This window comes from Stegastes partitus, unplaced genomic scaffold, assembly GCF_000690725.1.
Source record: "Stegastes partitus isolate 25-593 unplaced genomic scaffold, Stegastes_partitus-1.0.2 Scaffold1085, whole genome shotgun sequence".
NCBI classification, from domain to species: Eukaryota; Metazoa; Chordata; class Actinopteri; family Pomacentridae; genus Stegastes; species Stegastes partitus.
The window spans coordinates 75,206-87,318 of record NW_007578816.1 but is presented as its reverse complement, the minus strand read 5'-3'; the positions used below and the strand labels follow the sequence as shown (position 1 = coordinate 87,318).

At 42.2% G+C, this 12,113-nt stretch overlaps 1 long non-coding RNA gene across 1 annotated transcript in view; it reads right to left on the bottom strand.

Moving 5' to 3' along the window:
* The window catches only part of LOC103367786 (uncharacterized), a 34,562-nt gene extending 28,450 nt beyond the window's left edge, over positions 1-6,112 (bottom strand). The window contains exons 1-2 of the long non-coding RNA XR_520744.1: positions 5,940-6,112; positions 3,271-3,310 (exon numbers count right to left, since the gene is read on the bottom strand). This is a non-coding gene — a long non-coding RNA (uncharacterized LOC103367786). The remainder of the gene's footprint in view (positions 1-3,270; positions 3,311-5,939) is intronic.
* Positions 6,113-12,113: the final 6,001 nt, after the last annotated feature.

The window sequence follows — 12,113 nt, the reverse complement described above, 5'->3', positions numbered from 1 at the left end:
CTGCAGGAATATGAAACCTTATACTTTGTTTTCCAGGTTTCAATTAACATCTACAGGCACCGCTAACTTCTGCAATTTACTAAATCAATAACTTCCCAGAAGAGCTTCCAAGAAAAAATAAATCGTTGCATTTTTCAGTTGTTTACTGTCACCAGTTAAAAATAAAGACGAGGGAACCTTTTCAAGAGTAAGTGACGATATTAAATTGCAATAATTTAAATATTTACATCCATTTTTAAAATTTAAAGCAACTTATTTGATCCACTTTCTTAAATGTTTGAGATGGTACAAGTGACTTCACCGTTTGCAGTCCTTCATTTTCCTGTCAAAGGCACACTGTGCACAGCCAGCAGACACTTGCAAACTAACGTAAGCCATGATTGTGACTGCAAATCTCCTTCTTTCAACACTTTTCTCCTCTTTTCGGAGGGCAACCAGCAATGCACGATCAATTAAGCGCTGAGGAATGGAAACAGGACTTGCATTTTGAAGTTGGTTTAACCTTGCAGTGACACCTATTGCAGATGCTTTGAAATGGTTGAGAAGAATAGTTTCCGCATGGTGGAATCTGCAATTAAGCAGCAACATCTGCACCAGCAGCAGCAGCACCCAAGCATCCCCCCCCGACCACCCCCCGCCCCAACCATCCAAATCTGGCATTCTCCGAGCTTGGTATTGGTTGGCGGCCAAGACAAACATTTCCCACAACATAACTGTGAATAATTTTCTGAGATGGATTTCAACTGGGCAATTAGAAGAATTTCAACTGTGAATATTTCAGGCATGCCACGCATTTCACTGCTCAATCAATAAAGAAAAGGGACAGAGCGAGGGAGCGAGGGAGACGTGGATACGAGTCACAGAAGCGAGGGGCTGAGCGAAGTGAAGAGACAAAGAAGGGTAAACAGAGGGGACGATGAAAGAAGGGGAGGAGAGACAGTGACAGCCGTGAGACAGAAATTTACAACCAGATCATCAGTTAACCACTCCAATCACAATGGATCAAGCCATTAAACGGGCATTTTTATCCAAACGACCTCCTGACTGACAACGACTACAGATCACGAGCTCGTATCGATGGCCGACGGAACACCGAGCAGTCCCAAACTCTTGAGAGGTTCACTGTTTGTCAGTTAATTCAGCACATGTAGTCCGGAATAAAGCGAATGCCTGCCCTCTCAACTTACGCACGTCTCATTAAATGAAATCCAGTTATTTCAAGCTGCAAGACGAATGCCTTCTGCTCTCAAGTTGGCATGTTTACCTTGCTCTCGTTTTTCTTGTGCTGAATAAGCACAGAATGTGACCATTAAATATATTGCTGATGGAGAGACAAGGGGAGGGAAACATCAATATTAAAGTGAACTGGAGTTACTGCCGTCTGTGTTACGTGACAGGCTATCCCTGGGTGACATCAGCGCCAGGTTAGATAAAGGATATGTCGTGAATTTACTTGTAAATCAGAAGCAGAAACAAGTTAAATTGCCAAGAAAGTTGCACAAAATTTGCCTCGGTGCTTTGGGGCAAAGTGAACAAAAGTAACTAGAGAAGGTACAAGTCAAGAATTATAAATGTAAAATAGAAAAGTTACAATATTTTCAGTTTATGATTCTTAACTTTTGCTGTTTTGTTGTATGTGTGAAGTGTGGATTATGAATGTAAGCATGCGATTTAACAATATTTCTGTCAGTTTGCAATCTTAGCAAGTCTAATAATATCAGAATCCGCTAACGTTCTGGGAAATTGAATTGGTTTATTGGTTGATTCAGCAAGCACTTATCCCTTTAAATCTATTGAAAATCAAAATTGAGGAAAAAAAGCTCATATTTACTTCCCCATTATCAATGCAATTAGCCTCTGTGTAATGAAAAGAACATGTGAAACAAAAGGACCTTTGGACATGGCATACTCCATAAAATCCTACTTTCAGCACCTCTGAAATTAGACCTAAAGTCCCCCCAGAGGGGCTATTAGATGACAAATCCTTGCTATTGACCAGGTTCTGCCCTCTGCTTGCTCATGACTGACGTCCCAACCTCTTTGATGTCCCTCGCCACAACAACATCAGCTCCACTTCCTTTCCTCGACCAGGACAAAATGTGAGTTGCACCTTTTAGGACACCCCCCCGCAAAAAAAAAAAAAATAGCAGGAGAACGTTTAAAGGAGGAAAGGGGACCCACAACATTCAAAATAAGCCAGATGTTCACGTCCCTCTGCTTACATGTGGAGACATGCGCTTGCCGTGGGCCTGCATTAATGAAGGTAGAGATCCATCTGGGGGTGCTGATAGGCTTGGGGATGCTGTGTGATAGGCCGTGGCGCATACACACACTCACCCGGTCACATGTGCTAGCAATAAGTTAGCCTCGCTGCCACTCTGGTCAGAAAAACAGATGGAGCCGTGCTGAGGATCTTTTATCGAGATGGGCAATGGAAGGAAAGGCCTGAGAAAAGAAGAATACTCGATAGAATTGCTGAGAGTTTAATTCTTTTTAAATGAAATACAGCATGAAAAATACATTAAAGTCATTGTTTGCTCCAAAACAGTTGTGATGCGACTCAACTTTTCATATTGTTTGTTTTGCCTAACTTTAAAATCAAACACTAGTAGTTGTCGATTGTTGCTTATTTTACTTTACATTTTAAAAAAAAATAAAAGTTGTACTTGAACTTTTGTTCTCTTATTCAGGTTTAAAACAGTTAATGGTATTAGATACATGCATTTTCTCATTCAAGAGGCAAAATAACAATAAAACAACATGAAAACATTTTTTTTCAAGCCTCCTTGGCAATAAAACCTCCAACCTCAACTGAAAAATACAGGTGTACACAACTAATTCATCCATACGTTTTATGTGTATTGTGTGCAGCTGAGTACCATCTCCACAGCGCTCGCTGCAGAAAATCTACTTTCATTTTTCAACAGTGGAATAACACAATGATGGATAGAAGGTTCAAGGTTAATATTTAACATACTCAGACTGCCCATTAAATCATAATGCTATTTTCATGGACATTAATTATGCTAATTTAAAATTCATTACGCTACTTGGCCAAAAAATGTGCCATCTCAGCAAAAGAAGAAAGATTTTTTTTTTTCTTAACACTCCAGCTTCGTCTCTTTGTATTAAATAAATCAGTTAATATTTAACTACTGGTTATATATGGCCTTTTTTTTATTGTTAGGGTTAGCATAATTTGCAAACTAAACAACATCAGGTGCCTTAACATTTGGTTGCCTGACTGGGATAAATAAAGCACTGGCCTACCTGCACGTCTGCCTGTCTAGGTGAGTCTTGGTTGCTCGACCTGTTCATAAAAAAAAAAGAAAAGAAAAATCAGAGGGATTTCTGCAGGGTTCAACTCACATGTTAAGAAGGGGATTACTGAGCTGCCCTGGTATTGCTTTGGCTCTAAGAGTTTGTTTGTTTTGCTGTACGATTTGATTATATCACAGCAGATAGTAGCGCATTTCAGAGGCACTTTAGGCTAATTACGGATCAGTATACGGAAGAAGTTACAGTATGTATATGGTGGCGTGACTCACGTCTCTGTCACGGCGGTATCACTCGTAGGCATTCAGCCGAGCATACAGAATATACAGCACGTCAAAGTTGTCAAAGTTCTCCGCATTTTTAACTGAGAGGCGAACTGTGTTAGCAGCAAAGAAACAGCCGTGCGTACGTATTAGCATTTCAAAAAGAGAAAGAACTGTACGATAGGTGAAGGAGGTGAAGAGAAGAACAGGGGAGAGAGCGAGGGGAAATGTAAAGACTCCGTGGAATGCTCTTGCGTGAACTGCAAATGAACCCCTAAACCCCAATCTCCACCTGACAAAATCTGTTCTTTGCCCTGACACACAACCACAAAGCGCTCGCAGCCAGCATGCAGGAATGCCATGTTCTCTACAGGCTTTAAAATATAAATATTTCTTTCCCAGGTAGGGCTGCGGAAAGTCGCAATCCAACAACTGTTTAGTGAATGTTTTACCAATCTGGTTTTTATATTTGTTTGACATGCACTAAGATGGCACAAGGGGAGTGTTGACAGTTTGAGATTAGGTGTGCTTATTTTGGGAAAACATGCCAAAACTATTACCAAAAAACAAAAGACTTTACGATTATTAAGTCGCGGTTTGAAGTGACCCAAAGAAAAGGAGAAAAAACTCATGCTGCCGTGACATTTTACCATCTAACATCTTCAACACCTCTGCGGTGCGCGACCGCATTGTTGGCTTTCTGATCTCTCGTCAGCTGTCATCAGTGACACACCACATTAGGCTGCAACCGAACTGAGGTAATGATAACCACAGTTGCATGCTTAGAATGGTATTTAAGAAGCCTAATGCTCTGTTTGTTTTCCTATGTGCTCTCTCAGAGGTGCTCTCAGCCTGGCGAGAGTGTCGTGATTGGTGTGTTTTTTTGTCTGTGTGTGTATGTTCGGAGACACTCCTTCTCCTAAGCTGGGCAGGCCTTTTTCCTCTCTCTCTATATTCTGTCTCCCTCCTTCATTCAGTCACTCACTTTCCCTCACTCGCTCTTTTCTTTCCCTTTTTTACTTCCCCTCTTTATGTCTGCTTGTTTCCTCCTCCTCCTTTCTTCTGCCTCTCTCCTCCCACAGGGGCTGTATGCATTCCTGCCAGGAGGGGCGGAGGTGTCTGTGATCCGGGCTCGATAAGGACCAGACCTCCCCTCCACGCTACCCTCCCTCGTGTTCACCCTCACCCCCTCCCTGGGAAAATGGGTGCACCCTCCTCCCTGGCAGGGCACCGACTCCCCTTTGAGTGTGCTGCCAGCCATGGCAGCAGAGCCTTAACATGATTTGTTTGTCTGCTGCTGCGTGTTTGCACCAAGCCCCAGCACCAACCCCCCCACCCCCCATTACTCCTGCCAGAGATCCAGGAGGCTGGTTAGCTGGTACGGATCTGGAGCGAGGCTGCTCGAGGCTGGGGGTGCGGGGTTAAAGGGGTGTTAAAGAGGGTGAGGTAAGGATGGTGGGGGATGCATAGGGGTTAAAATAAGTTTGGAATACAATCCACATGATGGAAACATTCAACATTTCAAAGTAAGTCAAGCTGGAACGGGCTGGATAACAAGAAACCACGCACATGCACACACACTGACACACACACACACACACACAAAACTATTTCACTAATCACTCAGTTTGCATTCACAAAGATTGAGGGTTTTGTCATTCCTCCTTTTTTTTTTTTCTCCTGGTGTTTTGTAATTGGCTCGCTTCCTGGTGCAGTGGCAGACAGCAGGCACAGCAGCGGCTGCCCAGCCGGCCCATTGATCTTTCATCAGCCCATAGAGTTAAAGCTGAAGGCATGAGGGAAAGGCTGGAGAGGCAGCCCCTCTTTTTATGGCAGCCCGCTGGAGCCTGCCTAGGATTGTTCCCTGTTTCCTCAAATTGTTTTTCATTTAGTCAGGGTGCAGCGCTGTGCTGCTCTGAGGAGGTGAGGTGGAGTGTCGCAGACATTTAGGGGAGCACGTAACGGCTTCAGTCTGGGTCGCTGGATACAGTGGGATAGCAGGACTCAACATTTTAGTTTGTGTGTTTTTGGCTGTATGCGTTACTTTATATCTAGGGTTGTGTGACATCTCTATATTTTGCGTTCCAAAGCACAGATTAAATGACCCAGAGGCCTTTCATACACAAGGTGTTGATGGCAGTTGATCTGTAGGATAATAAGAGATCACACATGGATGTGCATTTTAGAGCATAATAAAGAAATCAGGTGTTCCATCCAGCAAATAAACTCAGATGACAAACAGCAGCACCACCAATTCACTGGAAGATATATAGTATATTACAGTGTTTCACTTCACAATATTTCTTTCAGACTATTAATCAAAAAATATTTCACAAGACTAAGAAAAAGCACCAAGAGCTCTTAACACAAATCAAATTTCACTTAAGGGGCTAAAATTACCTTGATCAATTTGCATGAAAGCCATGGTAGTGGTCAAGTCATCCACGTGACATCCAATCAGAGGGTCTAATCAGTATGTGGGTGTGGTCCGCTATATCCCCAACAGTATTCCATTGATCTGAGCTCCGGCACTGAGCTGCAGCGGTCATGTAGGCCCTAACTTGGTCATCTAACTGATATGTGATATTAGGATCCTTCTTCGAGGCAGCTCCACAGGGATCTGGTCAGAGAGAGGAGAGAGAGAGAGGGAAACAGACTTCAGATCAGCAGATCAATTTTCACTGGACTTTGAATATTTCATGTCGGGAGTCTTGCAGACAGACACACAGATGGGCTACATAACAACAACAACTCCATCCAGTCACACACACACACACACACACACACAGCTGATTGTGTGTGTTTAAAAATGTTTACAGTTAAGTCATGCTTTCCCTCCGATTTCAACGTACAAGAAAAAAAACCCTTAAATTTTACCTCCTAGCAACAAAACTACACAAACTACCCTGATGATCACCTTATTCATATGAAACATTTAATGCAATGCTCCAACAAAATCTCAGTGGGAAGATGTTGCGCAGACACACTCAAACACACATCGCCACTTCATCCAAAGGGCCGGGTTAGAGGAATCATGTCTGGATTATGTTTCTAGTCCCAGCGAACATGTGGTCGATGTGAAGCTGTGATACTGTGACTCAGCCGCGGTCCTGAAAGTGGACACAAAGGGACAACATGCTCATTTGTTCCTTTGTACATTTTGAGTATTCAGTTGTCTTTTGTCATTTAATTCCCACTACATAAAAATTTTGGGAGCATAAATGTCAGATATGTCTAAAGCAAAACTTAAATTACACCCTGCGTTAAAAACAGACAGTAAATCTATCCGGAGTATCAGCAGCAACAACGCAACAGGACGACACGCTCTCGCAGCAATAACCCACACCTGACCCCTAAACCTTCACCCACAGAAAGGATGTTGTTTCACCGACTGTCTTCAAATACTTTCCTCTCGGAAAGACATCAGTGAAACCAGAGCTTGTCAGGCTCTGTATTTGTTTATTAAGTATGCTCTTGGACTGGCTTACTCCCAGGATGGCTGTAACTGAGAGATTTGTTCATGTAGGCATTAGGGCTGGCTATCAGTGGTGAATTATTTATTGAAAAAAATCTGCCTTTCCTTGACGGATGAGAGAATATGTAGGACTGCTCACTGACTCTGCCATATATTAAAAGGACGATGAAAACATTGTTAAGCACTGCACATTGATGCTGAATTTAGAAGGGGAGGGGGGAAAAAAAAGCGGAAATCTTTATTTTTGGACTAAAATATTGACAGTGAAAGGTGTTGTTATAGAAACACAATGACATGATACAGAGGCACATAGGACAGGCAGTGTGTTTGCCATTACACACTGAAATTAAGCAAAAATAAACAAATGTACCATGTAGATTTAATTTTTAAAAAAAGACTAAATACTGCATTATTTCATGTTTGACCATTAAGGATCCAGAAGTCATCAGACCTCTTGTGTTCTGTGCTTTACACACTGCTTGTTACTTCAAATCTCTCCCAAAGCTGTGTCAGCTTGTCAGTGCCTCGTTAACATGTTTGATTGATGTGTTTTTTCATACTATCGTCCAAAATAAACATGTTAAACGTTAGTGAGTAGCTGTGTATTCCCACCGACAGGACCATCAGGGATTCCACAGTGGAGAATCAGTGGTCGCAAAATATGCACTCAGTGGAATTCCCCCAACACCTATTTTTGGCCATGATAAAAATGTAAACACGAGAAAGGACACGGGTCTCATAGAACTGGACAGCAAAAAAAAAAAATAAAAATTCAGTTACCTCTGATATCTCCCCTTGCCAAATTTAAATCACAAATGATTTGTTCAAATCAGAATAAATCACATTTGGTAATTTTCTCTGCCCTCTTTATTATGTTAGTTTTTGTAGTCTGCAGTAGTGAAAGAAAAAGAGACAGGCGGAGGGGCCTGGCTATTGTCATTCAATGGCCGAGCCATTTTGGAAATCACCGCTCTCTGTTTGCTCCTGCTGCCTCCCTCTCCGTATTCCCTTATGGCTGCACTAGATGGAAGGCTTCCTTTTATAATTTCCAAGTTGCACACATGCAGCCAATCCCCCTCCTTGTCAGAAGAACAGGCACATGTGAAATGATTGAATGGGTCAGTGATGGATGTTAAAAAATGAAGAGGAAGCTGCCCGAATATATACATTAACTTACAGAATGCATATAAATAAAACTAATTGTTTAAAATTTGAAAAACAAAATACATGCTGGGATCTCCCAGGAGAGTTCACAGCTACATCTTGGTGTTTACGTTAAAAACTCCTCCATTACCAGGAGGGGCTAAAAAAAATCTAACTATATAGTGACCTGTGCTTACACTCACTCAGCAAATAATCAATCATGTTTATTTAACGTCTTTAAACAGGGATTTTTGCTGAGGATTAAATAAAAAAATCAAGGGAAACCACCATCTTACATACGGAGGGGCACCTTTTAATCCTGATTTATGTGATGCTCAGGTAACATTATCTGAAATAAACTATATTTTGTAGGATATAAATCGAGTTAATATGGCATGTGGGGGCTTTGTAAGCTTCAGATCTAATTTGAATAAAATCACCCTGGCCCTGTGACCCATGCTCGTCTAAACAGTCCCACATTGTCACACAAAGAGCCACTAAAAGGGGGCCCATGACCCATTTTGTGTCTTGGCCCATATTTCAAGAATAAAGTATGATGCAAACATTGCTATCAGTGAGTCAGCATCCTCACTGTAAAAGAAGAAAGAAAGAAAGAAAAAAAAAATAGACACCAGAGAGCAAAGAGAAGAAAAAGGCCAGCGCCTAGAATTTAAACAGATTAGCAACATGAAACAACCGAATGAACTAGAAAACTCTGCGTAAAATCCGAGATATTTATGGAGGAGCTGAACACATGGAGGCTGACAGTCTGGTGCCTTGAAGATCTGTTAGAGAGCAACCTAAATGTGAAGGCTTTAATTTGCAAAAAAAATCAGGCAGAACCTCCACACTGACAGTCTTACACCGAGGGAGATTATTCTCATCAATAGGGCATGAAATTCACTGGCATGATCACAGGACACTCTGCCTGTTCCAAGGGCAACAAAGTGACCAGTGAAGTTATGTGCCAGGATCTGTGGCTATGCATGTGAGCTGGGCATCAGTGAGAGAGGAGAGAAAAGGTGTGTGTGTGTGTGTCCATGTGTGTGTGAGACAGAAAAACAGAGGCAGGTATTTGTGTTTATTTTCATGTGTGTGTGGCTTTGTCTTTTGCTAATGAGTGGGGCTTTTTCTGGAGTTTTAAATAGAATTTTAAATTGCGTGCAGCTGAATGTTGTGCCACAATTTCTCTATTTTAACACTTAAACTGGAGCCATCACACACACTCTGTATTTTCAGACTTATTCTCATCTCTCTGTGCACAAAGCCAGGAGGTGATTTGATTGGAGCGATGATATGCATGAAGGAGAAAATACAGACAAATCATCAACCTTGTAAGGTGTCTGAAAGCGCTGTAGTGAATGCTGGAAGGACAGGGTTTAAAAAGTACAAAAAAAAAAAAAAATCAAGAGCTCGGGGCTGATTATAATGAACTAACGATGACACTGCTTCTGCTGTAAGGTGATGAATGGATCTCACCAAGTTCAAAGGTTTGGAGGCAGAGCTATGCACGCACATTACTCTGGGAAAACGAGAGAAAAGAGTATTTTAAGGATACTTGAACATGCTGTAACAACCATACATAGCCAGTGTAGCAGAGTGTCTGAGCCTGCAGAATGACAACCCTCATCAGTTATGAAGAGGAACGCAGCAACAGGTAAAACAGGGGTCAAAACAACTTGGTACGGTCCATGCGTTTACAGCCTGGTTATGATGTGGGGCATGTAGAGACTTATATGCAGTTTGGAGTGTTTTTGTTGTTGTTGTTTTTTTATATATATATATATATATCCTTGCCTGTGAGATGTTGTTCTATAATTACCCTTTCAAATTATCACAGCTTTACGGTGCATCTTTAAATAGTCCGCTGAAACAACACATTCAAAAGCTGTTTTGTGGTTGAAAGAACTGTGACTCGTTATCCTGTTACAAATGTCCATCAGCTGTCTCCCAGGAGCCTGTCAAACCCGCAGCACTGACATCAAACGCTCGTCAGCATTTACATGATCGGGAAGTGTCCAGGGAAGTGTGTGGAAATGACTGAAAAATGATGACCAGCCCCTGCTGCTGCTGCTGCTGCCGCCGCCGCTGCAGAGGGCTGCTGGACGTATCCTGCCTTCTGCGTGGGGTATGTGCGCCAGGCGCCGAGGAGAATAATCTGTTTACAGTGTGTGCGTTGATGGTCATTTTTTATGATGTTGTTTAATCCACATTGGAGGAAAGAAGAGGAGGGGGAGGTGGGCTTTATGCAGCAGAGCCCCAGACAAGCTGGCTCCAGTGGCCATCTCTGTAGGCTATGGGCTTCTCTATTTGAACAGGGAGACAGGTGTAAATCTCTCCTGCGATCTTTACTCTGCACTCTGCGCGACACTCACCTGAAGGTAAATAAATGGTTTATGACCAAGTAAATGAACCACCTCTCTCGTTTTGTGGGCTCGTGCGCAGAGAAAGAACAGCCCCCGCGGGGTGGATGTCATTGTCATGCGCGGAGGTGTACAGGAGGAAAAAATGGCCATTGTGTGGCCATGTAAAGTTTACGCAATAAAAAGCTATTTAAAAAATACTGCAGGAAACGTATTACGCAACGAGCTTTAGTGTGAATAACTTTATAATCACTTTCAAAAATACACCTTTAATATATTACAAGCTGTTACTTAAATTAAAAAATAGAACTGAGTGCGCAAAAGCTTCCTTAAAAGATTTTACGCACGCAAAAAGTGCGTAAAGTTGAGATAAACGCATGAGGTTAGAATAAATTAAAGTTGGCAAAAAAATATAAACAAAAAATAAAAAATGATGCAACATTTAGAGAGGATAATGACAATGTATTGGCTTTTTTCCTGCGGATGTGCGTGGTAATACTCTCGCGTGTAATTATTCTAAATGGATTGATACCCAAAGGTGATCTCGGGATCACATCGACACGCTGTCTTAACACCCTACGTCACGCAAAGTGTGCATCGGTGTATATGTGTGTGTGTGTCTGTGTGTGTTTGTAGTGAGAGAGCACAGGGAGAAGGGGGGGCTATTATACCGAAGTTCTGCAAAGTAGGTCTGTGCCATTCTTGATTAGGGATTGTTCCCAAAAGATGGTTGCAGACATGAGATAATGAGGTCCTGTGATAACGCGGGCCTCCTTTAAGTTTTTCCCATGAATCGAGACTGTCGCCAGTCCACAAAACGGCACTGTGCATCGGCACCACGCTACTCACTTCTCATTTGTCGAGCACAAAAGCTGATCCACCCCAAATCCGCACTAACAAACCAGGGACCGGGAGCAAATCATATAATGTTCAATCGTATTCACTTCTCCACTAATTAACTGGAATCCCACCTTATTCTTAAATACAGTGACCAATTAAACTGCCATGTATGCCAAAGGTCTCTGGGGCCACACTCGGTCGCCAGGAACATTTGTGAAGGTCTGCGGCTTCACTATAGGCAATGGATCTTATTAGGTGAATGACCTCAGCAGGAAAGGTTACAGGCTTTTTCACTGCCCTCGGCTGGAAAACTAAGATGTTTCCTAATCGGATTTTAATTGGTTGGTTGGGTGGTTGGCTTGTGTCCTTTCGTTGTGCGCAGTGGGATGAATCTGATGTTTGTATTTCAGCGCGGATCCTCAGAAAGGGAAAGCATGGGCACAGGCTATTGGGCAGAATAATGGAAGTTAACTATAAACTCTGCTGTTTTATAAATAAACACAGGGTTCAGATACAGATGTAAAATCAACAGGTGTGAACAGAATCCATTTCCAAATTACAATTCTGACACGCTTTTAAGTGTAAAGTCCCACAGCTGCAAGCCTTTTATTGAAACACTCCCTCGGTCTGCTTTGCCACTGTAAAACACAATACCCTAAAATACAGTTATGAAGGCGAACATAACCACAAATGACCATCAATCTAACGCTTAGCCCCAGTGAAGGGGGCACAGGCACATTTCTCCTTGGCAAA